The sequence below is a fragment of the Pipistrellus kuhlii genome, unplaced genomic scaffold, assembly GCF_014108245.1.
Source record: "Pipistrellus kuhlii isolate mPipKuh1 unplaced genomic scaffold, mPipKuh1.p scaffold_m20_p_3, whole genome shotgun sequence".
Classification (NCBI taxonomy): Eukaryota; Metazoa; Chordata; class Mammalia; order Chiroptera; family Vespertilionidae; genus Pipistrellus; species Pipistrellus kuhlii.
This window is the reverse complement of record NW_023425529.1, coordinates 94,928,193-94,955,843: the sequence shown is the minus strand read 5'-3', so window position 1 is coordinate 94,955,843 and position 27,651 is coordinate 94,928,193. Positions and strand designations below refer to the sequence as shown.

The 27,651-nt window shown below is 39.0% G+C and overlaps 1 pseudogene; it reads left to right on the top strand.

The window, feature by feature from the left end:
• Positions 1-4,764: 4,764 nt before the first annotated feature.
• LOC118730458 lies at positions 4,765-26,928 on the top strand (annotated as a pseudogene).
• The last annotated feature ends 723 nt before the right edge of the window (positions 26,929-27,651 follow it).

Here is a 27,651-nt window from a genome sequence, read left to right as displayed (position 1 = left end):
GGTGCTAGGAAGGCTCATTCCTAGGATATCTCAGTGTCAGCATTTGTCTTGTTGAACTGGGTGGACCACTTAGAATGGGGAAAAACTATTACCTTAGATGGCATTCAAAGTTGAAATATTACTATTTAAAATAATAGGCAGGTAAATGGGAGGTAGTCAGATCCTAAATGTCCTTGTTAAAATTTATTCTGGATAATGTCTAATTTTTGAGCCATCATGATCTGAGTTTTTCTGTTATTTGCCTTAATACAGTTCCCTATGTTGTGATGACCCCGAACCTTATAATTATTTTTGTTGCTACTTCATAACTATAATTTTGCTACTGTTAATGAATTATAATGTAAATATCTGTGTTTTCCGGTGATCTTAGGCAATCCTGCTAGTGGTTCTCAATCTGCAGGTCATGACCCACAGGTTGAGAGCTGCTGCTTTAGAGTCTTAGGCTCTATAGCATATATTTATATTAGGATTTATTAACTGTAGCAACATTACAGATATGAAGTAGCAACAAAAATAATTTTATGGTTGGAGGTCACAACAACATGAGGAATTGTATTAAAGGGTTGCAGCATTAGAAAGGTTGAGAACCACTGTATTATACTATCAAATGATTTCTTACCAGAAATCTACACATAAGGCCAGAAAGGAATGGAATGAAGTCTACAAAGTGATGCAAAACATGGGATTTAATCCAAGATTACTCTACCTATCAAGGCTACCAATCAAAATTAAAGGTGAAATAAGGTGCTTCACAGAAAAAGAAAAAAGGCTAAGAGAATTTATTACCACCAAGCCAGCAATACAAGGAATGATAAAGGGATTGTTGTAAAAATAAGAAATATTATAGAAAAGGAAGAAGGAACACAGTCATAAAGAATAAAAATGGTAACAATCAAGAACCTATCCTATCTAATAAAAGAGTAATATGAAAATTGACAGTTCCTCCACTACACCCACAAGCCATGCCATCCAGCCAATCAGGAGAAAATATGCAAATTAACCCAATAAAGATGGCTGTGGCCATGGAGCTACACCAAGCAGGAGGTGTCTGAAGCCAAGCTTTCCACCCGCATTGGCTGGGCCAGGTCTACACTCAAGGCTACAAAGTTTCAATTATAGAAGATGAATAAATTTCTCCCTCCCCCCCAAATGGCATCAGCCACGGAGCTGGAGAGAGCAAGAGGCATGAGTTGCCCCAGGCAATGGAGGAAGCCAAGTTTCCGCAGCCCTGGTCTGCCTTGGCCTCTGCTGAAGGCTACAAAGTTTCAGTTATAAAAGATAAGTAAATCCCAACAAAAATGGCTGTATCTATGGATCAAGCAGGAGACTTGCCTCCGCTCAAGGCTACAAAGTTTCAATTATAGAAGATAAATAAATCCCAGATACCAGGGCCTCCTCTTGGGTGGCCAGGGGGCATGGCTGGCCTGTAAACGACCATAGGCCCCTCTTCCAGGCTGTCCCACACCCCAAGGGAACCTCCACCCTGATCTGGGATACCCTTCATGGAAAACCAGCTGGTTCCCACCCATGCACCAGACCTCTATCCTATCTAATAAAAAAATAATATGCAGAATGACCATCACTCCAACACACAAGATGGCTGCCCCTATGTGGTCAAAGATCCTGCCCCCATGTGGACACAAATTGGACAGCAGGGAAGGGCAGTTGGGAGGGACCAGGCCTGCAAAGGAGGACAGTTAGGGGTGATCAAGCCTGCAGGGGAGGGCAGTTAGGGGAAACCAGGCTGGCAGGGGAGAAGTTAGGCATCAATTAGGCTGGCAGGGGAATGGTTAGGGGGTGATCAGGCTAGCAAGAAGAAATGATTAGGGACAATCAGGAAGGGTGGCAGGTGAGCAGTTGGGAGTCAGTAGTCCTGGATTGTGAGAGGGATGTCTGACTGCCTGTTTAGACCCAATCCTACCTGGATTGGGCCTAAAATAGCAGTTGGATATCCCTTGAAGGGTCCCAGATTGGAGAAGGTGCAAACTGGGCTTAGGGACACACTCACCGTGCACGAACTTCGTGCGTCAGGCTGCTAGTCAATAATAAACATAGATAGATTAAATGCTCCAATCAAAAGACATAGGGTGGCTTAATAAATAAGAAAACATGACCCATATATATTCTGTATACAAGAGACCAACCTCAGAACAAGGGACTCACACAGATTTAAAGTGAATGGATGAAAACATTTATTAGGCAAACAGAAATGAAAAAAAAAAAATGCTGGGGTAGCAATATTTATATCTGACAAAATAGACCTTAAAGTCAAGGCCATAACAAGAGATAATGAAGGCCATTTTATAATACTAAAGTTATGGATACAACAAGAGGATATAACTCTGGAAAACATATATGTAACCAATACTGGAGTTCCCAAACACATAAAATACTTGTGGAAGATATCAAGAAAGAATTCCACAGTAATACTATAATAATAGGAGACTTTAATACCCAATTGACATCACTGGATAAATCCTCTAGATAAAAAAGTCAACAAAAAAATAGCAATCCTAAATTACTCATGAATTCAGATGAAACCAGTTGATATCTTCAGATCATTTAACCCAAAGGCAACAGAATATTCATTCTTTTAGAGTGCATATGGGACATTTTCATAGGTAGACCACATATTGGAACACAGGCTAAGTATCTTCAAATTCAAGAGGATAGAAATTATATAAAGCATCTTCTCAGGGAACAATGTCATAAAATTAGAAATAAACTACAATAAAAATCAAGCAAATGGAGGCTAAATAACATGCTATTAAACAATGATTGGGTTACCAAAGAGATCAAAGAAAAAATAAAAAACATCCTGGAAACAAATGTCAATAGAAACAAAACAATCCAAATTCTATGGGACACAGTGAAAGCAATCCTTAGAGGGAAGTTCTCTACAGGTCTATCACAAAAAAACAAGAAAAACTTGCAATAAATTTTCAAACTGTACAATTTGTTGATTTAGAATTATAGCAACAAGATGGGGTAAGCAGAAGGTAGGAAGTAATGAAGATCAGAGCTGAAATAAATGACATAGATACAAAAACAAAACAAAACAAAAAAAACAAAACAACACAATACAAAAGATCAAAGATCAATGAAACCAAGAGCTGGTTCATTGAAAGGATAACAATATTGATGAACCTCCAGCCAGGATCACCAAGAAAAAAAGAGAGGATTCAAATTAACAAAATCAGAAATGAAAGTAACAACTGACTCCACAGACATGCAAAAGACTGTAGAATAATACTATAAACAACTCTACTCCAACAAATTAGACAACCTTGATGAAATGGACACATTCCTAGAAAAATAGGACCTTCCAAAACTCAATCAGGAAGAATAAAACAATCTGAATAGGCCAATAACTATGGATGAAATTAAAGCAGTGATTTAAAAAAAACTTTCCAGAAACAAAAGCACTGGTCCAGACAGCTACACAGGAGTTTTACCAAACATTCAAGAAAGAACTAAAACCTATCATTCTTAGACTATTAAAAGTAATTCAAGAGGAAGGAACACTTCCAAGCTTTTTCTATGAAGCCAGCATTACCCTAATAACAAAACCAGATAATGACATTACAAAGAAAGAGAATTATAGGCCAATATTGCTGATGAACATAGATGCTAAATTCCTCAACAAAATTCTAGGACTTTGAATCCAGCATTATTTTAGAAAGATCATACACTATGACTAAGTGGGATTTATCCTGGGGATACAAGAATGGTACAATAAACGTGATACATCACATAAACAAGTTGAGAGACAAAAATATCATAATCATATCAATTGAAGAAAAAGCATTTGACAAAATCCAACACAATTTCTTGATAAAAATTCTCAGTAAAGTGAGAATAGAGGTATCATATTTCAATATAGTAAAAGTTTGTTATATAATAAACATGCAGCCAACATCATACTCAATGGAAAAATCTAAAACCATTTCCCCTAAGAACAAGAACAAGACAGGGATGCCCACTCTCATTATTCCTGTTCAACAAAGTACTGGAAGTCTAGCCATAATAATCAGATAAGAAGGAGAAATAAAAGACGCCAAAATTGAAAAAGAAGAAGTAAAACTGTCCTTATTTGCAGATGACATGGTATTGTACATAAAAAGTCTAAAGACTCCATAAAAAATGACTAACTTTAATAAATGAATTTGGCAATGTAGCAGGGTACAAAATTAATACCTGAAAATCTATAGCTTTTTTGTATACTGACTAGATGCCTGGTGCACAAAATTTGTGCACGGGGTGGGGGTGGGGGTGGTGTCCCTCAGCCCAGCCTGCACCCTCTCCAATATGGGACCATCGCCACTGGGATCAGGCCTAAATGGGCAGTTGGACATCCCTCTCACCATCCAGGACAGCTGGCTCCCAACTGCTCGCCTGCCTGCCTTTATGATTGCCCCTAACTGCTTCTGCCTGCCAGCCTAACCACTTCCATGCCAGCCTGATTGATGTCTAACTGCTCCCGTGCCAGCCTGTTTGCCTCCAACTTCCCTCCTCGGCAGGCCTGGTCACCCCTAACTGCCCTCCCTGCAGGCCTGGTGCCTCCCAACTGCCCTCCCCTGCTGGCCATCTTGTGGTGGCCATCTTGTGTCCACATGGGGGCAGGCAGGATCTTTGACACATAGGGGCAGCCATCTTGTGTATTGGAGTGATGTTCAATTTGCATATTATTTTTTTATTAGATAGGATAGATGCCTGGTTCATGGGTGGGAGCCAGCTGGTTTGCCCTGAAGGGAGTTCCCTTGGGGCGAGGGGCCTGTGGTGGTTTGCAGGCCAGCCACATCCCCTGGCTACACAAGAGGAGGCCCTGGTATCTGGAATTTATTTACCTTCTACAATTGAAACTTTGTAGCCTGGAGCAGAGCCAAGCCTTCTGCTTGCTCTGTGGCTGTCGCCATTTCTGTTTGGATTTGTTTGCATTCTATAATTGAAACTTTGTAGCCTTGAGTGGACTCCTAGGCCAGCAAAGGCAGGTGGAAAGCTTGGCTTCTTCCATTGCCTGGGAAACCCAAGCCTCCATCTTGCTCTCTGTGGCTGCAGCCATCTTGGTTGGGGTTAATTTGCATAGTCACTCTGATAAGCTGGTGGGCGTGGCTTGTGGGTGTAGCAGAGGTATGGTCAATATTCATATTAATCTTTTATTAGATAAGATAATGAACTCACAGAAAGAGAATCTTAAAAAACAATCCTATTTACCATTACAATAACAAAACACATTAAGATATCTAGGAATAAACTTAACTAAAGAGGTAAAATACCTGTACTTGGAAAAGTATAGGACACTGAAAAAAGAGGTAGAGGGAAGACATTAACAAATGGAAGAATATACCATGTTCATGGATTGGTAGAATCAATATCATAAAAATGTCTTTAATTCCCAAAGCACTCTATAAATTCAATGCAATCCCCATTAAAATATGCATAACATATTTTACAGACCTATTTTACAGACCATATTTTACAAACTTCCAGCCATTCATATAGGATAAAAAGATACCTTGAATAACTGTAGCAATCTTGATAAAGAAGGACAAGTTGGAGGAATCATAATATCAGATATCAAAATATGTTAGAAAGCTACTGTTCTCAAAACTGCCTGGTACTGGCACATGAACAGTCATATAAACCAATGGAACAGAACAGAGAACCCAAAAATCGACCCAAGCCATCACAATTAATATGTGACAAAGGAGGCAAGAGCATACAATGGAGTCAAGATAGTCTCTTCAATAAATGGTTTTGGGAAAGTTGGACAGATACATGAAAAGAATGAAACTAGACCATCAACTTACACCATACACCACATGTGTCAAACACAAGGCCCGCGGGCCAAATCCGTCCCGCCAGGCCTTGCAATGTGGCCCGCACCGTGCTGTCATCACTGCACTCCGCTGCGTTTCCATCACAATGACAGTTTATGACTGTTCAGTAAACCATTCGGCCCGCGATTTAGGCTGGATTTTAGATTTTGGCCTCTTCTCTGATTGAGTTCGACACCCCTACCATACACAAAAATAAACTCATAAAGGATAAAGGTCTTAAACATAAGGTGGAAAACCATAATAATCTTACAAGAATCCATAGGCTGCAAAATATCAGACATATCCAGTAGGAATATCTTTACTGATATGGCTCCTTGGACAATGGAAAGTAAGTAGAAAATAAACAAAAGGCACTACATAAAAAAAAACCACAAGTTTCTGCACAACAAAAGATACCATCAACAAAACAACAAGAGAGCCCTCTGCCTGGGAGAACATATTTGCCAATGTTATATCCAATAAGGGATTAATTCCCAAAATGTATAGGGAACTCCTATAACTTAACAAAAAGAAAATAAACAATCCAGTAAAAAAATGGGCAAAAGAATTAAATAGAGACTTTTCAAAAGTGGACATACAGAAGGTTCAAAAGATATCTGAAAACACGCTCAAAGTCACTAATTATTTGAGAGATGTAAATTAAAACCACAATGAAGTACCATATCACACTTGTCAGAATGGCTATCATCAACAAATCAACAAATGACAAGATTTTGTGAGGATGCTGAGAAAGAGAAACTCTCTTGCACTGCTGGTGGGAATGCAGACTGGTACAGAACTGTGGAAAACAGTATGGAATTTCATCAAAAAATTAAAAATAGAACTCCCATTTGATTTAGTAATCCCACTTCTAGGAATATATTCCAAGAAGTCAGAAACATCAATTAGAAAGGACATATGCACCCCTATGTTTATAGTAGCACAATTTACCATAGCTAAGATTTAGAAATAGCTGAAGTGCCCATAAGAAGTTGAGTCTTGGATTAGAAAACTATGGTACATCTACACAATGGAATACTATGCTGCGGTAAAAACTAAAGAGCTCTTACCATTCCCAACAACATAGATGGGCCTGTAGAGCATTATGTTAAGTGAAATAAGCCACTCAGAGAAAGATAAATACCACAAGATCTTACTCATTTGTTGAATATAATGAACAACATAAAATGATGAACAAAAAGAGATCCAAAAACACAGAAGCATTGAACAGATTATCAAACATCAGAGTTAAGGCAGGAGAGGGTTGAGGGGGTAAGAGGTTAACCAAAGGACTTGTATGCATGCAATTAAGCATAACTAATGGACTCAGCCTGGGCATAAGTTTGGCTGGGAAGATGTCAATGGGTGAGAAAGGAGATAAATCTAATACTTTAAATAATAAAGAATTTAAATTAAACAACAAAAATAACCTAAAAAATAAATAAAGTATTCATGAAAATGCTATCCATCCTAGTGGTCTGATACATGAAATTCATGCACTAGAGGTAGGGAGGTTCCTCCAGCCTGTCCTGTGCCATGTCACAGTGTGGGAGCCCCCAATCCATCACCCCATAGAGTTAGGCCCTGCCCATCCATCTGGGGCTTCTAGATGGATTATCCCAAATAGGTAGGCTGGAGCTAGGGGAGGCCTGCGGAATCCCATCGGGGTTGCGGCAGAGGGGCCTCTCCACATGCCTGTGGACCCCTGATGCAAGTGTGTGGAGAGGCCTCTCTGCCACAGCCCTGCCCCTGTTCCCAATGCTGCAAGTCCATGCCCACCCACGCCTGCTGCACACGCAGCCTGCTGATTGGTCATTACTGTGATGGTGACTGACCAATTTGCATATTACCCTATTATTAATATAGATATAATTCTACCAGGGCAATTATTAGGGAGGTATTCTTGGATGGGTTTCCCAAGATGGGTCCTTTATAATAGATATAGCCAGAAAAAAATGTACCAAAGCTTATACTGATGGTAGAAGACCAGTGTATGGTCAAGAAAATATTAACTTCATTATCACAGCTGATAATGAGAATATTATTGACTACTTGGTGCAAAAGTTTAGCAGGTACCTAAGTTAACTTTTTCCAAATCTAATAATGGAGGAGGTCTGGGGAGACAGATATCATTTCCATTAGGAAACAATGTCAGGATAATCCTATATAATAAAGATCTAATATGCAAATGTTCGTCATGCCTTTACGCCCATGCACTTTTAAGCCCTTGAGCCTGAACTGCTCAGATACTCAACTCTGGGGAGAGAGGAAAGGGGCCTAGCCAGGCACAAGTGAGCTTGCCAGAGAGGAATGGGGACCAGTCAGGCTGCAGACCAGGAGAGGGACAAGCCGCGCACCCTGGTGGTCCTGGGCACCTGCGGCTGCTGCCCAGATGAAGCCAATTTGTCCATAGTCCCCTGCAGTTGAAGCCAGCTCAGGCAAAGCCAGATCAGGTTCTGGGTGCCTATGGCCAGCCAGAAGGAGGCAAGCCTGGGTCCCTAGTAACCAGGCCTCTAGTAACAATATATAAATTATTTTACATGCATTAAATCTATAACAATTTTTAAAAAAAATATTTTATTGATTTTGTACAGAGAGGAAGGGAGAGAGATAGTTAGAAACATCGATAGAGAGAGTCATTGATCAGCTGCCTCTTGCACACCCCCTACTGGGGATATGCCCTCAACCAAGGTACATGCCCTTGACCGGAATTGAACCCGGGACCCCTCAGTCCCCAAGCCGATGCTCTATCCATTGAGCCAAACCGGTTTCGGCAAATCTATAACAATAACATGAGATAAAAACAAGGTTTGAGCAGCATCGATTTGTGAGCATATAGGCCTTGTTGAAGACTTGGGATAGCTGTCTGCCTTCTTCATGGCTGGCAGCTTCTCAGTCTTGCAATGAGGACCAGTGTCAGAGACAGTGGCAGATGTCAATTTGTGGTTAGGTACCTGATAAGATAAGGCTTCTTTAACACTGTTGGAGAGAATCTTTAATTAATGTCTTTCCAAGTGGACAAAAATCTCCGGTTGTAAGTTACGGTCTTTGAAACTTTGTTTCCTGGAGTATTATGAAATGAATGTTATGCACGTTTTAGTTCCTACAATGCAGAATGTTCGCGTTTTTAGTTTTCTTATATCTGGGAAGCAAAAGATTAAAAAATCAGTGATATTTTAAACAGAGTAATAAGGATAATAATTATTCTCACTTCATCTAATCCCATAACCATTTTGTTTATCCTGATTATTTGCCAGTATTTTAAAAAATGAATTTAGTTATTTTTTAGAGTTCTATAAATTTTCATCCAGTTCAAAGATATGAGCTACTTAGAAGCTTGCAATTTAAAGTCAGGCTACTTTTCATGGATTTTCCTAAAGATATAACATATCTGGAAATGTATCAGAGTAAAACAATGACTATCTAAGAATGAAAAAAAATCTAAATTGGCATGGTTATATATTTGATTATAATGCAATGATAAAATATTTTGTTTTTCTATAAGATAAAACATTGCAATATAACAATTTCTTGGTAAATAGTAATTATTGTAAAGTGACATAGAGTAATATAATTTTATATCTATCTAGATTCAATACTTAAGTTCAGAATATAAAGAACAAACAATATGTAATATTTTAAAACATTGCACAGGCCTGTTGAAAGTGTGTATGTAAATAATCCATAATCTCCCAATGTATGAAACACAAATATCCAGATATCACTGCCAGACACCCCTCACAGGAAACCTTCACTCTTGGCTTACCTGTGTCACTGACTGGACACCTGCTACCCTTGAGAATTTCCTGTTTTCACTTGGCTCTGAATCTTTGCAAATTCCTTTATGGAGCAGACTGAAATTTCTATAACATCCATTTTAACAAAATAGATGTAAACAGATAGAATATAGTTATTTATTTGACAAAGCTTCCCATTTAATTTCAACTATATTAAATAGGCCTAATTTAGTTTAAAAACATTTCTTTTTTAAAGAAAGGGAATAAACCCTTGAGGCATTCCAAGGCCCATTGGAATGACTCAAAGTCATCTCTCAGTTTAAAAGTCTCTTTAAAATTTAAACTTTGTAAAAGGTTGTCAAGTATATTTAACCAAAAGATTATATAATAAACTCTTTGTAAATCTATGTAAAAACACATATTTTAAGGTAATAATTCTAAAACACATTAATCAAACTTAAACCAGTTTTAATATTAAATATTTTGTCCAGACCACAGAGTTCTACTTGATTTTTATAAGTATGTAGTTTTTTTCATTACTAGGCTAATAAAATATTATATCTTAGTAATACCATCCAGAGGCTGAAAATTCACCACATATAATATATTGACAAATACATATCACATAATGACCATACACATAAAGACCATAACACAATTCAAATTACTAATTTTTACAGAAAAATGCAAGATTTTTAAAAATAAATTTAAAATGTTCACACTTTTATAACCTTCCTGAACATTTTATAAATATTTCTACAATTTATCACAAACATTCTTACCCATTCAGAAATAATTGTCCTTAGAACAAGTTGCTTTCTTTCTTTTTCCTCAAAAATGCTTCTCTATACCTCAGCCTTCTATTATCACAACCATAATTTCTTACAACTTAAGTTGAACTTTTAACTCTTTCTAGAAGCCTCAATTTCCAATAATAACCAAAAATAAATAAATAAATGACCAGCATTCCTTAGATTCCTTGATGTTTATGAAGACATTTGAAACACACTCTCATTTTCAAGAAACACACCTTTAACAAAGCACAGGACATTACATTAACAGCTCAAATCCACTTTACAGATTTTAAGCAATAAAAAAGCAAGTGAACTTAAGACATTAATGTTTCAGTATTTCAAGTTATTTAAAAATATTTAGATTTTCAATAACTTTAAATTTTACTTCGGTAATTTATTGAATAGAAAGAAATAGCTGAAATAAGTTAAAGTAATTTGCTTAGGTGACTGCCTTCTAGAGATTTGGAAAAAAACAAACACACACACACACACAAACCACAAAAAACCCCCAACAACCCAGATAAGAGTTCTTGATATTTAGATTTCAAAGTCCTGAGACATTGGTTTCCAAAAGCCAACTATCGACAGGCATTTTGATTTGATCAGGGGAGGTTTTAGGGAACGTAAAAGGACTTACTGAGCTTTGATATTCTGGAATCATACACCTCTGACCCTGTAAGACTGCATTGTAAAATAACGACAGTGCTTTTTTGTTCTTTTTAATTCCTCAATAATTGGCAAATGTTAGCAAAGAAGTAACAAATTCACTTACCCATTTTGAAATATTTCTTTCTATTTGAGTATTTTTTCTCTAAGATTCTATAGCAATTACAGAGATACCTAATTTATAGGTAGCATATATTTGAGAGTCATTTCTGAGAGTCACAACAGTTTGCATGTATAGAAGGCCTCATTCTCCATTCACTTCCCTGGGAATGGAAAAGCAGGTCTGCTGCAGGGTAGCATTAAACTTAATGGTGCCACTAACTGGCCAAACCTCTTCATTGTCCACTTTCTAGTAAGGCCAGGTTGTGTTGCAAAAGAAGATTAGCCTTTTTCTTGAGGGACCTGGAGTGAAATTTCTCCTAGTTGGAGAGCATATATCTCCAAAGGGGGGGCTCTCAAAGCACTGTGGCCTGGTTTCCTATCTACAGAGAAACATATGTAGCAACCAGAGAGTTAGAGGCATCTCTGCAAGTTCCTGGAATATTTAGGCCATTCTGAGTAGGGCAGGTACTCTGTTAAGCCATCTCTCAGGCCCTCATGGAAGTTAATAATGAAGAAAATATATTTAGCAAACGTTCAGTCAGTCTCAAGACTAGTTTCCTCTTGGGAGGTTCCCTTTTAAAAATAAACATTTTCTCTTTTTGGTTCAGTATCTGGTTAATTTGGTTTTAAATACATATTACTGAAACAGAATTTTTGGACTGGAACAAGTGGTATCCCCTGGGCAGACTGGTTCCCAGGTTTTTTAACATAACATGGGAATTGAAGAATGAATCTACAGATGGAAGGTGGTATAGCAAAGGTGGAAATTTATTGAAGAACAAGTACAGGCTCCCATGTAGGAAAGGGATAGATTCTCATAGCACAGACTCCCATGTGGAGAGGGGGAAGAGTCCCACTGAGTTCCTTTTCCCTGTGGTTTATAAAGGCTAAAGATTTTTGTATCTTAATTTCCCCTCTAATTGGTCACTATATCCTTGGACTGGTTACTATGGTAACTACTGAGTTCAAAGGTCCCTGAGTTCAAAGGTTCCTTTTATTTTGTAAATACATGTCTTTTACTGTTTTGCAGCTCCCTCATTCTATGGAAACATACTTGTTGCAGCTTTTCAACTCCCCTATTCTATGGAAATATACTTTCTTCTGCTCTGCAGCCCTGTGTTTCTTCTATGGTCCCCTTAATTTCTATAATTTCCTAAACCTGTTTTTTTTTTAACCCTCCAAAATTCCTATTTCAGTCCTCACTCTGATCAGGAAACCCCAACTGCCATTGAGGACAATGGGTGCCAGTCTGTATGGCTGCTTCATGATGGAAAAGGGTCATAGTTTGGGGGGTGGAAATCAGGGCCCCATTGGAAGTGGGTTAACTAAGGGTCCACAGATGTCGGATGTAGTGGCCTTTGTCTGTGGTTCTAAGTGGCGGACCATTTGTAGCTTTAGATCTTCTAAATGTGAAGATATAAAACATAACAAGCAATGGTTAAAGATGAGTAATAATAAAACAATATAAACCAAGGTCTGAGAAGGGAAGTTTGTTAATAGAGGTGGTATTATATATTTTGAGGCCTTTACCTTTAGCTAAGCTACTTATAACCAGAGGTGCTTAATTATGGCACAAATTTTGCCCTATTTGATTGAGGACCTTCTTGAAAATAAGGATCATATTCTTGAGAAGTGGTCCTGGTTTGGTTGTTGGTAGTGGTCCTAATTTTGTAACAGCTGTAATTAAGGCTGCTAGTCCTAAGGCTATGAGTTTCTGGTAGTGGTACGATTTTCTTGAGAGAGAGATGGTAGTGGTAAGATTTAATTAAATTATACCTTAAATTAGACTTCTAATAGCCAGGGACTTGGGGAGCCAGTATGGCTGAGAGTTTTATTATACCAGGGATATAGAGAGGCACTAAATGTAGGAGTATCTTATGGTGTTTCTGGATCCCAGTAAGGGCAGAAAAGGTTTATTCCTGCCTAGGGTTTAGGTGACACTTATGAAAAGAAAGAATAAGAACAGTTTAAAAAATGAAAATGGAGATAAAATGGTGGCAGAATAGATGGACATATCGTGAGCCTTGTACTGGAGCAGATAGAACAAGCAACTAAGTTGAATAATATCCACCCCAATTGGTGAAATAGACATAGCTGGTGAGAAAATTCACATCCGGGAAGGGAAGAGGATGCCTGGAGAATGCACAGGGCACTATGACCATGTGAGCAGCAGTCACGTGAGCAGCCCACCCCCATCTGAAGAGCAGCAGCCCGCAATTGGCTCACCCATATCTGAGGAGTGAAGGCCTGCACAGCCTGCACCTGCCCGAGGAGCAGCAGCCACCTGAACAGCCTGCCCACATTTTAGGAGAGGCAGCCTGAAAGCACCCTGCCACCATTTAAGGAGTAGCAGCTGCATGAGTCACCACCACTATCCAAGAGCAACAGACCCATGGGAAGCCTGCTCCCATCTGAGGAGCAGCAGTCATGCAAGCAGCCTGCCCCCATCCAGGGAGCAGCAGTTGCATGAGCAGCCTGTCACCATTGGAAGAGCAGAAGCTGAATGATCAGCTTTCCCCTACCAGGCAGAAGAGCCACCACTGCTGCAATCAGAACCTTTGAGAGGAGCTGCCACTAACAGAGGAGCGACTGCTGCCTGAGGAGCAGCCTCCACATGACTCAACACTTAGATCCTTTGGTGAGAGCAAAATGGGTAGACAATGAAATCCCCAAAGGAAAGAAAAGGAGGAATCACCCAGAAAAGCAGTTACAGGAAATGGAGGCATGCAATATGTCATAAAAAATTTCAGAATAAGGGTCATAAAGTTCATAAACTCAATGGATGAAAAAAATTAACAATTTATCTAAGAATCAAGAAGAAATAAAGAATGATGTGGCTGCAATAAAAAACATCATAGAAAGTTTCAACAGTAGACTAGGAGAAGCAGGGGACTGAATTAGTGAATTAGAAGAAAGAGAATCAAAACACACCCAAACTGAACTGCAACTGGAGAAAAAAAATTTAAAAGACAGAAAAAGAGGCTAAGAGAACAACATGTTGGAATAACATGAAATGAAACAACATACGAATAATAGGGGTACCAGAATAACAAGAAGAAGAACAAGTGTCAGAAAACCAATGTGAAGATATAATATCAGAAAACTTCTCTGATGTGGGGGGAAAAATGTCACCAGAGAGTCCTAAACAAGATGAACCTGAAAAGACCTACACCAAGACACATCATAATTACATGGCAAATGTTCAGGAAAAAGAGAGAATCTTAAAGGCTGCAAGAGAGAGACAGAAAGTTATGTTCAAGGGAGCTCCCATTAGATTATCAAATGATTCATCAACAGAAACACATCAGGCCAGAAAAAAAAAGGAAATTCATAAAGTGATGCAAAGCAAGGGACTGAATTAAAGAATATTCTATCCAGTAAGGCTATCAATCAAAATTGAAGGGGAAATAAGGAACTTTACACACACACACACACACACACACACACACACACACAAAATAAATAAATAAATAAATAAATAAATAAATAATTAAAAAAAGGCTAATGGAGTTTATTGCTACCAAGACAGCAATAAAAGAAATGTTAAAGGGATGCTATAAAAAGAAGAAATAAAAAGGAAAGAAGGAATACAGGCAAAAAATAAAAATGGCTACAAACAAGTACCTAGCAATGATAACTTTAAAGGTAAGCAGACTAAATGCTCCAATGAAAAGGCATCAAGTGGTTGGATAGAAAATATGATCCTTATATATGTTGTCTACAATTGACCCACCTCAGAACAAGGGACTCACAAAGACTGAAAGTGAAGAGATGGAAAAATATCTTTCAGGCAAATGGAAATGAAAAAAAAAAAAAAAAAAGCTGAGGTAGCAATACTTATATATGACAAAATAGACCTCAAAGTGAAGGCCATAACAAGAGATAAGGCAGACCACTTTATAATACTAAAGGGATCAATGCAACAAGAGGATATAACACTGATAAACATATATGCAATCAATGTAGGAACACACAAATACATAAAAAAAAAAAAAAACTCCTAGAAGATGTCAAGGGAGAGGTTGACAAGAATACAATCATAGTAGAGGACTTTAATACCCCACAAACATCATTGGATAAATACTCTAGTAAAAAAAAACAAACAGCAAAGAAAAAAAAAAACAATCCTAAATGCCTCACTGGATCAGGTAGAATTAATGGACCTCTTCAGAAAATTTCACACCAGCGCCATAAAACATACATTCTTCTCAAGTGCACATGCGACTTTTTCAAAGATAGACAACTTTTTCAAAGATAGTCTTCAATTTGGTCATAGGCAAAGTCTCTCCAAATTAAAAAAGATTGAAATCATACCAAGCATCTTCTCAGACCACAATCGCATAATATTAGAAATAAACTACAATAAAAACAAAAAAAAATTTCAAACACTTGGAAGCTGAATACCATGCTATTAAACAACTAGAGGCCTGGTGCATGAAATTTGTGCATGGGGAGCATGGGTCCCTCTCTATTCTGGGAGCCTTCAGGTGATGTCCAACTGCTAGTTGGCCATCCTCACAATCCAGGACCTCCGGCTCCTAACCTCTGGCTCACCTGCCTGCCTGCTCTAACCACTCTGCATGCTAGCCCGATCCCCCCTAACTTCCCTTCTCTGCTGGCCTGGTCACCCCTATTAACTTTTTAAAAAAATCTTATCCCCCTCCCAAATAATTGTATTTGACTTTTTTATTGGCTTCTACCTGTCACACAATTTTTCTCCCTGCTTTATGTAACACTTTTTTTCTACTGACTCATCATTTATAAACTTTTTTCCCCCTCCTTATTTCCTAATTCTGTTTCATCATCCTTCTTCCCATATTTCTCCTACCCTCTCTCCCTCCCCACATTCCTTCTTTCCTTTGTCTTTATCACTGACATACCTCCCCTTTTCCTTCCTCCCCACCTTAATTTTTTCCTTCACTTCCTCAAACCTGCTTTGCTCCCCACCCCATTTCTTCCTTCTTCCCACTCTCCTTTTAAGATTTACTGGCTCACCTTTAAAACTTTTCTTCCCTCCCTCTTTCTCTCTCATCCTACCTTTCCCATACATTCTTCTCTACTTACTTCCACTGTTTTAATATCTATCTATCTACCTGCCTAATTACTTACTATCACTTGTCTTTTTTCTTTTCTGACTCCTACTTTTAAAATCTGTCCCCAGTACATGACTATACTTAATTCTCATTAAAACTCCTACAGTTCACTCATATATTCTCTTTCCTTTTTTAACTCTGTTCTCTACTGACTCCTTTATAAAGTTCTCCCCCTTTTCCCTTCTTTTCCCCTCCTCCCTCACATTTTTACTCTTTTTACAAGCTAATTAAAAATTCTATGCTTTTAATCCTGTCTTAGTATTGCCTGCTTTCCTCTCTTGGACCTGTAGTCACCTCTGTTTGGGCACTCGGGCCCCTCTTGCACTGGCTTTGAGGGGCCTAGCGATGATGCAGCTGTGTCTTGCCTAACATGGCCTGTGCCTCCCCATCCGAGTTGGGGGAGGGTCCAGCTGGCCTGGGCCACCATTCAATGTAGGGACTGCAGTGTTACATGAGCACACATGTGCATTCAAGTTATTGGGTAGGCAACGAAGTAATTGCGGATTTTTAAAAGAAAATCAAAGACAATTTTTTCATGGAACTAAATAACTTTATTCTGTAATGTATTGCCCATTTTGATCAATGACCTTTTGCCATCTTTCAGGCAGCATCATAATCCCATGTTCAAAAAACTTCTGGTTTTTATTAGCAAAAAACTGAATCAGGTACGATTTGACATCATCATCATTATTGAAATTTTTACCATTCAAGGAGTTTTGTAAAGATCGAAACAAAAAGTAATCAGATGGTGCAAGGTCAGGACTATATGGTGGATGTGGCAAAACATCCAAACCAAGCTCCATTAATTTTTGCCGAGTGACCAAAGATGTGTGTGGCCTTGCATTGTCATGATGGAATACAACACCTTTTCGATTTGTCAATTCGGGCCGCTTTTCTTCAACTGCATTGTTTAATTTCGTTAGTTGTTCAATGTAGACATCAGAATTGATCGTTCGGTTGGGTGGTAAGAGTTCAAAGTAGACAATTCCTTTGTAATCCCACCAAACTGATAACAAAACCTTCTTTTGATGAATATCAGCTTTTGATGTTGTTTGAGTTGGTTCAACTGGCCTGCTCCACGATCTTTTCTGCTTGATATTGTTGTAAACAACCCATTTTTCATCGCCAGTTATCAGTCGTTTTAAAAAAGGATCATTTTCATTACGTTTCTTTAGCAAATCGCAGCTGCTAATGCGTTGCATTAACTGTGATTCTTTCAGTTCGTGAGGAACCCATGTATCGAGTTTTTGAACATAGCCAAGTTGTTTTAAGTGATTTTCAATGCATGTATGTGATACATGAAGCTTCTCTGCAATCTCACGTGTTGTACTGTGACAGTCCGAATTGATTATTGCTTTGATTAGGGCGTCATCAACTTCAACTGGACGACCAGAGCGTTTTTCATCTTTGAGTGAAAAATCACCAGAACGAAATTTGGCAAACCAATTTTGACACTGCCGTTCTTTTAAGGCTTCGTCACCATAAACAGCACATAACTTTTTATGAGCTTGCGATGCGTTTTTCCCTTTGCGGAAATAAAAAAGCAAAATATGACGAAAATGTTCCTTTTGATTTTCCATTTTTCAACGAATGCCAAACGAAAACTACAAAACAGATCAAAAATTTTTTTTTACTGATTAACAGCTGAATAGCCAACTACCAAATAACAAAATGTGTTTTACATTTGTACTACGTCTGCAAACCTAAAAATTCAACTGAAGCCATATATGTGTGAAACCCGCGATTACTTAGTTGCCGACCCAATAGTTCTATGAAGCCAGCACCACCCTAATACAAAAACCATATAAAGATAACACAGTGAAAGAGAATACAGGCCAATATCCCCCATGAACATAGATGCCAAAATCCTCAACAAAATTCTAGCAAATCAGATCCAGCATTACATTAGAAAGATCATACACCATGACCAAGTAGGATTTATCCCACGATGCAAGGATGGTACAATATCCCCAAGTCAATAAACGTGATACAGCACATAAACAACTTGAGAGATAAATATCACATAGTCATATCAATTGATGCAGAAAAAGCATTTCACAAAACCCAACACCCTTTCTTGATAAAAACCCACAGAAAAATGGGAATAGAGGGATCATACCTCAACATAATAAAAGCCTTATATGACAACAGCCAATATCATACTCACTGGGCAAAAACCAAAACCATTTCCCCTAAGAAAAGGAATGATACAGAAATAACCACTTTCACCACTACTGTTTGACAGTTCTGAAAGTGCTAGCCATAGCAATCAAACAACAAGGAGAAATGAAAGGTATTTAGGAGAAGGGAGATAGCTATTGGCAGGAAGATAGGGAGAGAGAGAGAGTGAGGGAGTGATAGAGGAGTGTGTGGACATGTGTGGTGTGTGTGTGTATGAGCTAGGGACAGTTAGATTCTCTAAGTCTACCAAGAGGCTGGCAAACTGGGCAGTCTTAGTCAGTGGAGTCCTGCACACAATGCAGACACTTCTGGGCAGCCAGTGCAGGCACAGAGATCAAACCATCTTGAGAAACAGAGGAGCTTGAGACTAGGACCCTGGCCTAAGCACCACCCAGTCTGGTCTCAGATGCAAACCAGGACACTGCAGCCACTGGGGACAGAGACCTGTGATCACAGCTGCAGACCCACAGACAATAAGAACCCAGACATCCTGGCTGCAGATTTCTGTGAGTCAAGGATCCTATCCCGCATCACCACAGGCTCATGGGCAGTGCCATAGTAACAGATAGACCCGCCCCTCACACACAGAAACAGATGGAAGAACATACTGTGTTCATGGATTGGTGGAATCAACATCATTAAAATATTCATACTATTCAAAGCAATCTATAGATTCAATGCAATCCCATTAAAATACCAATGACATATTTTACAGACCTAGAAAGAACTCTCCAAAAATACATCTGGAATAAAAAAAGACACCAAATAGCTGCCGTAATCCTGAGAAAGTAGAACAAAGTAGATGGGATCTCAATACCAAGTATCAAGCTATATTACAAAGCCACTATTCTCAAAACTGCCTGGCACTGGCATAAGAACAGACATACAGACCAATGGAATACAATGGAGAATCCAGATTTGACCTAAATCACTATTCTCAATTACTATTTGGCAAAGGAGGCATGAACATACAATGGAGTCTTCAATAATAAATGTTGTTGGGAAAATTGGACAGATACATAAAAAAAAAAAAAGAAACTAGATGACCAACTTACACCATACACAAAAATAAACTCAAAATGGATAAAGGACTTAAACATAAGATGGGAAACTATAAAAATACTAGAGGAATCCACAGGCAGCAAAATCTCAGACAGATGCCAAAGCAAATGCTTCATCTATATATTTCCTAACGGAATGGGAACTAAAGAGAAAATAAACAAATGGGACTACATAAAAATAAAAAGCTTTTGAACAGCTAAAGAAATCATCAACATAACAATAAGAAAGCTCATTGCATGGGAGAACATATTTGCCAATGTTATCTCCAATAAGGCTTTCATCTCCAACATTTCCAGGAAATTTTTCCTTTTTTCCTTCCCATCTTGCCCCAGGTGGGGGATATAATAGTTTGTTAATTATAGGCAGGTTACAATTTTAGCTAATGGTCTGGCCTTTGTTTAAACTTTCTTGGATTAACATATATGCAACTTCACACATTTTACACTTTCAAATTAGTTTTATAATCTTAACTGAGCACAGCAAAATCACCTTTGGTTATAGTAGCACAAAGTCCACACAGAGCAGAGACAGAGGGCTCCCTCTGGTCATAAAAACAGCAAAGAGCAAACTAAGCTAGCAAAAAATATCAGTAACCAATGTTGCATTACATAAAAAAGTCTCTCAAAATTCAAACTCTACCATGTGTTCAGTCTGTCCACAAGCAGCTGGACCCTCAGCAAAGTTAAATGTGCCCTTTATTTAAACAGATTGATCTAAACATTAACAGAAAACATCAATAGAAACATTCTTATACACAACGAGAGGCCAGGTGCACCAATTCATGCACCAGTGAAATCTCTCAGCCTGGCTTGCAGGATCAGGCTGAAACCAGCTCTCCAACATCCCCTGAGGGATCCCAGATTGCAAGAGAGCACAGGATAGGCCGAGGGACCCCACCAGTGCATGATTAGAGCTGGGGAGGGATGTGGGAGGTTGGTCAGCTGGGGTAAGACCATGGTAGGGCTCCTGGACATGCCTGGCCCATTTCGCTCAATCCCTGCAGTAATCTAATCTATCAGTCACAACTTCTGAGCTCAAAGGTCTAACCTCACATGGTACATGTGAGGTTTTCCTTCCCTCCTTCCTTTTATTTTGTAAATATAGACCTTTTACTGTTTTGCAGCTCCCTCATTCTATGGAAATGTACCTGTTGCAGCTTATCAGCTCCCATATTCTAAGGAAATATATCTTCTGCTCTCCAGCCCTGTGTTTCTATATGGTTCCCTTAATTTCTAAAATTGCTAAAATTTCTAAAAGTTCCTAAACTTGTCTTTTTCATCCCCCCAAATTCCTGTTTTATTACCCTTCTGAAAACAAACAAACAAAAAAATGTGTGGGTATCACTTATTTAAAAAAAAAAAATCTCTTCTTATCAGGTGAATTGGGGCCAATTTGACCAATAAAATATATGTTGTCCTGTAACATGCCCTAGTTGAAAGGGGACAGGTTCTGAACTTAAAACAGCCATTGGTTGTTTAGATACCCCTACAATTTACATAGAAGCTTTACTCCAAGGGAGAGAGAAAGAGAAACTTAGTTGGGTAGGGTTAATAACAAAGTAGCCCAAGTATCTATGAGGGTCTTAGTAACTTCTCCTCTTATAATAATTTCAATTTCTCCTAAAGTATTAGTAAGAAGGGGAAAATATCCTCTCACAGTCCTGGAGCATCCCTATGTTTGTTTCTATTTTCTCTTTGTAAATCACATTTCAGTTTTCTACAATCTTTCTACAATCTACAACCAGGCCTTCCCTCTCCTCCCCCCGTCCCCATCCAAAACAGACTCCTCTACTGTTAAAGAAAATCAAAGAAGAATAAAGCAATACTTAGAGAGATGGAGTTACATTTATTACACGCAGGTCCAGAGGAAAATGTCTCTAAAATTCTGGGCCCAACATGCAGGAATTTTCCCTATTTATATGTTTTTACCTTCTTTGTCTCCCAAATATAGGGTGTTTCCAGCCCCTTTTGCAAGTTTTTAAAGAGCCCATATGTGCTGGAGCCTTGAGACCTCAACCAGTGGCCTGGCCTGGTGCCAGCACTGATAACCTTGTCTGGGGAAGGTTTAATGGCCTCTCTGAAGTGGGAGTAGTCTTAGCAAGCAAGAATTTACAGAAGCCAAATATCAGGGTTAAAATTTCAAACAGCAGTTTTTATATAAGATGGGTGCTTCACTATAGTTTCACAGAGGACATTATTTAGTAATTCTGTTGCCTTCCTCTCAGAAATTAGTAGGTGTATTAATTGGAATAGGTCAGAATAACCAGGATTGCATGTTCTAATAGCTAAATTTTTGTGAATCCATCAAGGTTCCTAGATAAAGTTGAGAACAATTGCTGGTTCCTCTCTAGCTGAGGCAAGCTTTTTACCAAAGGGAGCTATTAGAATTCCTCTTCCTATTTTCCTTCAAGTCAATGGTAGTAGAGGAGATAGCAGGGGAAGGATAAAGGGAGAGGAAAGGGAAAATCCGGATAAGGAATCTCAAAAAGCAAAGGAAAGTGCAGTGTCCTTAGGTGGTAGGGGTCACAATTTCAGTGCCCATTATCTAGCTTCACTCCTCCTGGGGCATGTGTGGGCTTGTAGTTCTAGAAGGAGAATACAGCAAGAAGCCAAGCCTGAAGGGCAGTCCTAAGTCCTCTGGCCTAATGTAGGTCCACTTCCTACATTAGGAGCCTCCTCTGGACACAGTAGATGTGCAATACCAGTATGTCTGTGTCTACTGATAGTGCTATGAGCACCTCACAAATTCCAGCTTCTGAACAAGATACCTGGATTAGAGAACCAAGATGGAGGCATAGGTAAAACCTATATTTGCTGCCTATCATAACCACATAAAAATTACAACTAAAAGGCAGAAAAACTAGCACCCAGAATCATGGGAAAGCTGGCTGAATGGAAGTTCCACAACTAGAAAGGTGAAAAAAGCATATTGAGACTGGTAAGAGGTGTGTAGGCATGGAAGGTTTTGGAACTGGATGTGCTGTTCTTTTAATCCATAGGGAGATATAAGCACCTGCTTGCTCTACATTCCAGTTTTAGGCTAGACTCTGGGGGATATAGACACATACAGGGAGAAACTGGACTGTATGGCATGGGGACAGGAATGTGAGGGTGACTTTCTCTCAGAGGTGCTTGCAGCTATCATTGTTTTTGTATAGGGATGTGGGAGAGACTGAGGGATCTCTCCAGTGCAGGGCTGATGGCAGCTATTTCTGTTTGCTCTGCCCTGGTGATTCCCGGAGATCCCACCCCACCCAATTTACAACCCCACCTAAGCTGTGCACATTGACTTTTGCATATTAATGGCCTGACCTTTTCTGTCTAAAACCTGTCAAACTGCAGATGTGTCAGAGAGCCCCAGAGCTCCCAAAAGAAGGCCCAAGGCCCAGATGCAGTGACCTGCCTTGCTTCACATTCAGGCCTCAACTGGGCACTTCCAAACCCCATACAAAAAGGAGGAATCTGCAGATGTCTCTGTAGCTTCTGCTGGGTGGCCCCAGACAATGGCTGATATTTCACCTCCTTGGAGATCCAAGAGCCAGTGTACCCTCTGGTCAGAGTAAGACCATACCAGATTACAACGCTTCACATCCATGAGAGACACACTCAAGGGGCAGACTCAGTGAGCACCAAAGCCCCACTGAAACAAACCCTGCCCATAAAGGTGTCTCCTGTGCAATAGATATTTTAGTGTAGACACAGCTGGTCAAAACAATCTATTGCCTGGAGGTCAATTCCTTTCAGTGATATCAACAGCAATCAAGGGTTAACTAAAATAAGACTGTGCAAACAGCCCACAAAGGGGTGCACCAAGAGTGTCCACCTCAGATGACTAGGGAGGCTGAGCCATTGGGTCCTATAGGACACCTACAACACAGACCACTCAATCAACTCAAGGGGACTTATCAGCTACCCAGTACATAGAAACAAACACAGGGAAGCAGCCAAAATGCAGAGACAAAGAAACAAGTCACAAATGAAAGAAATGGATGATAGCAAATACTGGATATAGAGTTCAAAACCACAGTTATAATGTTACTCAAGAATCTTCTAGAAACCTCTGAGAAATTTAGTGAGACCCTCAAGGATATGAAAAAGGACCAATCAGAAATTAAACATACACTGACTGAAATAAAGAATAATATACAGAGATTTAACAGCTTACTAGAGGATCCCAAGAATCAAGTCAAAGATTTGAAATACTAAGAAGCAAAAAACAATCAACCAGAAAAGCAAAAAGCAAAATGAATCCAAAATATGAAGATAGTGTAAGGATTCTCTGGGAGAACTTCAAGTGGACCAAAGTCTGAATTATGGGGTTACAGAAAGAAGAGAGAGAGTGAGATATTTGAAGAAATAATGACAGAAAACTTCCCCACCTGGTGAAATAAATAGACTTACAAATCCAAGAAGCACAGAGAACCCCAAACAAGAGGAATCCAAAGAGGACCACACCAAGACACATTATAATTAAAATGCCAAGGGCAAAAGACAAAGAGAGAATCTTAAAAGCAGCAAGAGAAAAACAGTTAGTTACCCACAAAGGAGTACCCATATGACTGTCAATAGAAACTCTACAGGCCAGAAGGGAGTGGTAAGAAATATACAAAGTGATGAATAGCAAGAACCTACCACCAATATTACTCCACCCAGCATAGCTATCATTTAGAACTAGATGCCTTGTGCTCAAAATTTGTGCCCTGGGGGGGTTGGGGGTGGGGAAAGAGAAGGGCGATGTCCCTAAGCCCAGCCTGCACCCTCTCCAATTTGGGACTCCTTGAGGGATATGGGTAAATTGGGGCCAATTTGGGACCCCTACTGGAATTGGGCCTAAATGGGCAGTCAGACATCCCTCTCACAATCCAGGACTGCTGGCTCCTAACTGCTTGCCTGCCTTCCTTCCTGATTGGCCCTAACTCCTTCTGCCTGCTAGCCTGATCATCCCCTAACCACTCCCATGCCAGCCTGATTGATGCCTAACTGCTCTTCCCTGCAGGCTTGATCACCCCTAACTGACCTCCTTTGTAGGCCTGGTCTCTCCCAATTCCCCTCCCCTGCTGGCCATCTTGTGGTGCCCATCTTGTGTTCACATGGGGGCAGCCATCATCTGTGTTGGAGTGACATTAAATTTGCATATTACTTTTTTATTAGATAGAATAGAGGCCTGGTGCACTGGTGGGAGCTGGCTGGTGTGCCCTGAGGAGTGTCCCTGGGCCAGGGTGGGAGTTTTCTTGGGGCATGAGGCAGCCTGGGTGAGGGGCCTGTGGTGGTTTGCAGGCCAGAACCCTCCTTCCCTCCCCCCAGTGAGCCAAGAGGAGGCCCTGGTATCAGGGATTTATTTATCTTCTATAATTAAAACTTTGTAGCCTTGAGTGGAGGCCAGGACCAGCCAGAGCAGGCAGGAAGCTTGGCTTCCTACATTGCCAGGAAAATCAAAACCTCCTATTTGCTCCGTGGCGGCCGCAATCTTGGTTGGGTTAATTTGCATACTCACTCCTGATTTGCTGGTGGGGTGGCTTATGGGCTCAGCAGAGGTATGTTCAATTTGCATGTTGCTCTTTTATTAGTGTAGATTGAAGATCAGATAAAGATCTTTATAGACAAGAAAAATCTAAAGGAATTCATTACCACCAAACCAGTATTATATGAAATGCTGAAGGATATTCTTTAAGAAGAGGAAGAAGAAGAAGATAAAAAAAATATGAACAACAAAGTGACAACAAGTACATATCTATCAACAAATAAATCTAAAAATCAAATGAATAAAAAATCTGATGAACAGAATAAACTGGTGAATGGAATAGAATCAGGGGCTTGGAAATGGGACAGACTGACTGATGATTCTCAGAGGGATCAGTGTGTGTGGGGATGTAGGAAGAGATTAGACAAAGATCTTATATGCTTGTATGCATTACCTATGGACACAGACAATAGGGCAGCAAGGGCCTGAGGTGGGGTGGGAACTTGGTAGAGGGAAACTATGGGGGGAAAATAGTAACATCTGTAATAATTTGAATAATAAAAATTAAAAAAGGTGACCCTCGTTAGACCAAAGCCATTGCTTTTGAAGTTGTTAAAATCTGTTGGTGCACAAAAAGACCCTTATACTATGAAAGAGGTTATATTTTATATTGGTCAGTATATTATGAAGAAATGATTATATGATGAGAAGCAACAGCATATTGTATATTGTTCAAATGATCTTCTAGGGGATTTTTGTGGAGTGGCAAGTTACTCTGTGAAAGAACACAGGAAAATATCCACAATGATCTTCAGAAACTTGGTAATAGTCAATCAGCCAAAACCATCAGATTCAGGCATATCTGTGCATGAAAACAGATGTCACCTTGAAGATGGGAGTGATCAAAAGACTGTACAACAGCTTCAGGAAGAGAAACCTTCATCTTCAGATTTTGTTTCTAGACTATCTACCTCATCTAGAAGGAGAATAATTAAATAGACAGAACAAAACTCAGATGAATTATCTGGTGAACATCAACAAATGCACCACAGATCTGATAGTATTTCCTTTTTTTTTTTTTTTTTTTTTAATGAAGGCATGGGGTCTGTGTGTAGTAAGGGAGATATGCTGTGAAAGAAGCAGTAGTAGTGAATCAACTTGGACTTCAACTTGGAATCATCTTGGACTTAATCCGGATCTTGAGGCTGGTCTAAGTGAACAGTTAGGTGATTGGTTGGATCAATATTCAGTTTAAGATTGATTCAGTGTAGAATTTGAAGTTGAGTCTTTCAATTCTAAAGATTATAACCTCACTGAAAAAGGACAAGAACTCTCAGATGAAGATGATGAGGTATATCAAGTTACTGTGTAACAGTCAAGGAAGAGTGATACAGACTCATTTGAAGATGATCCTGAAATTTCCTTAGCTGACTATTTGGAAGTGTACTTCATGCAATGAAATGAATCCTGCCCTGTGATCACATTGCAACAGATGTTGGGCCCTTCATGAGAGTTGGCTTCCTGAAGACAAAGGGAAAGAAAAAGGAAGAATGCCTGAGAAAACCAAACTAGAAAACTCAACACCAATAGAAGAGGGCTTTGATGTTCTTGATTGTAAAAGAAGTACAGATTCCCAAGAATCATGTGTTGAGAAAAATCATGAAGAGATCACACAAGCTTCCCAAACCCAAGAAAGTGAGGACTATTCTCAGCCATCAACTTCTGGTAGTATCATTTATAGCAGCCAAGAAGATGTCAAAGAATATGAGAGGGAAGAAACACAAGACAAAGGAAATGTGGAATCTAATTTTCCCAATAATGCCAGTGAACCTTGTGTGATTTCCCAAGGCCGAGCTAAAAAAATGGTTGCATTGTCCATGGCAAAAAGAACATTTTATGGCATGCTTTACATGTGCATAAAAGCTAAAAAATAAAAAACAAAAATAAAAACCCCCGAAAAAAAATAATATACAGACAACCAATTCAAATGATTGTGCTAACTTATTTCTCCTAGTTGACCTACCTATAAAAGTAGAATTATATATTTATAACTATATAACTCTAAAATTTTAGAAATGAAATTTTATTTTTTTTACATGTATGAAAACAAGAAATTATCATTGTACAAGTAGATTTGTTTTGTGTTGTGTAATTTTCTTACTTTGGGGGAGGGAAAATTTCACTTCTGTTTATATTTTATATTTAAGTTTTAATATAATTTTAATTGGATATATAGCTCATTCTTTACTCTTTGGCCTTATTTTAAATAATTTCCACTTTCTCTTAAATGAGAAGTGTCTGATCTTTTAAAAAAACATACTTCAGAAATCCAAAATGGTGGCAGAATAGGTGGATGTTACCACATTCATCTCCCAGTACCAAACTGGAATTACAACTGAAATACAGAAAGATCAACCTGAATAATAAACTGAACAGAAGTCTTATAACTTACAAAAGAAGACACATTGAGACTGAGAAAGAAAATGACTGACTTCAAGTAACTGCCAGCCCTGGCCAAGAGCATTGCCCTATGCATCAAAAAAGTTGTGGGTTTGACTCCCAGTCAGGGCACATACCTATGCTGCAGGGTCAATTCCATGTAGGGATGGGATAAAACCAATCAATGTTTCTCTCTCACATTTTTCTCTCTTTCCCTCTCAAAAAAAAATCAATAAAAACATATTATTAAGTGAGCATTAAAAAAAAAGCCTCCAGAATGTTGCTGTAAGCTCCTATT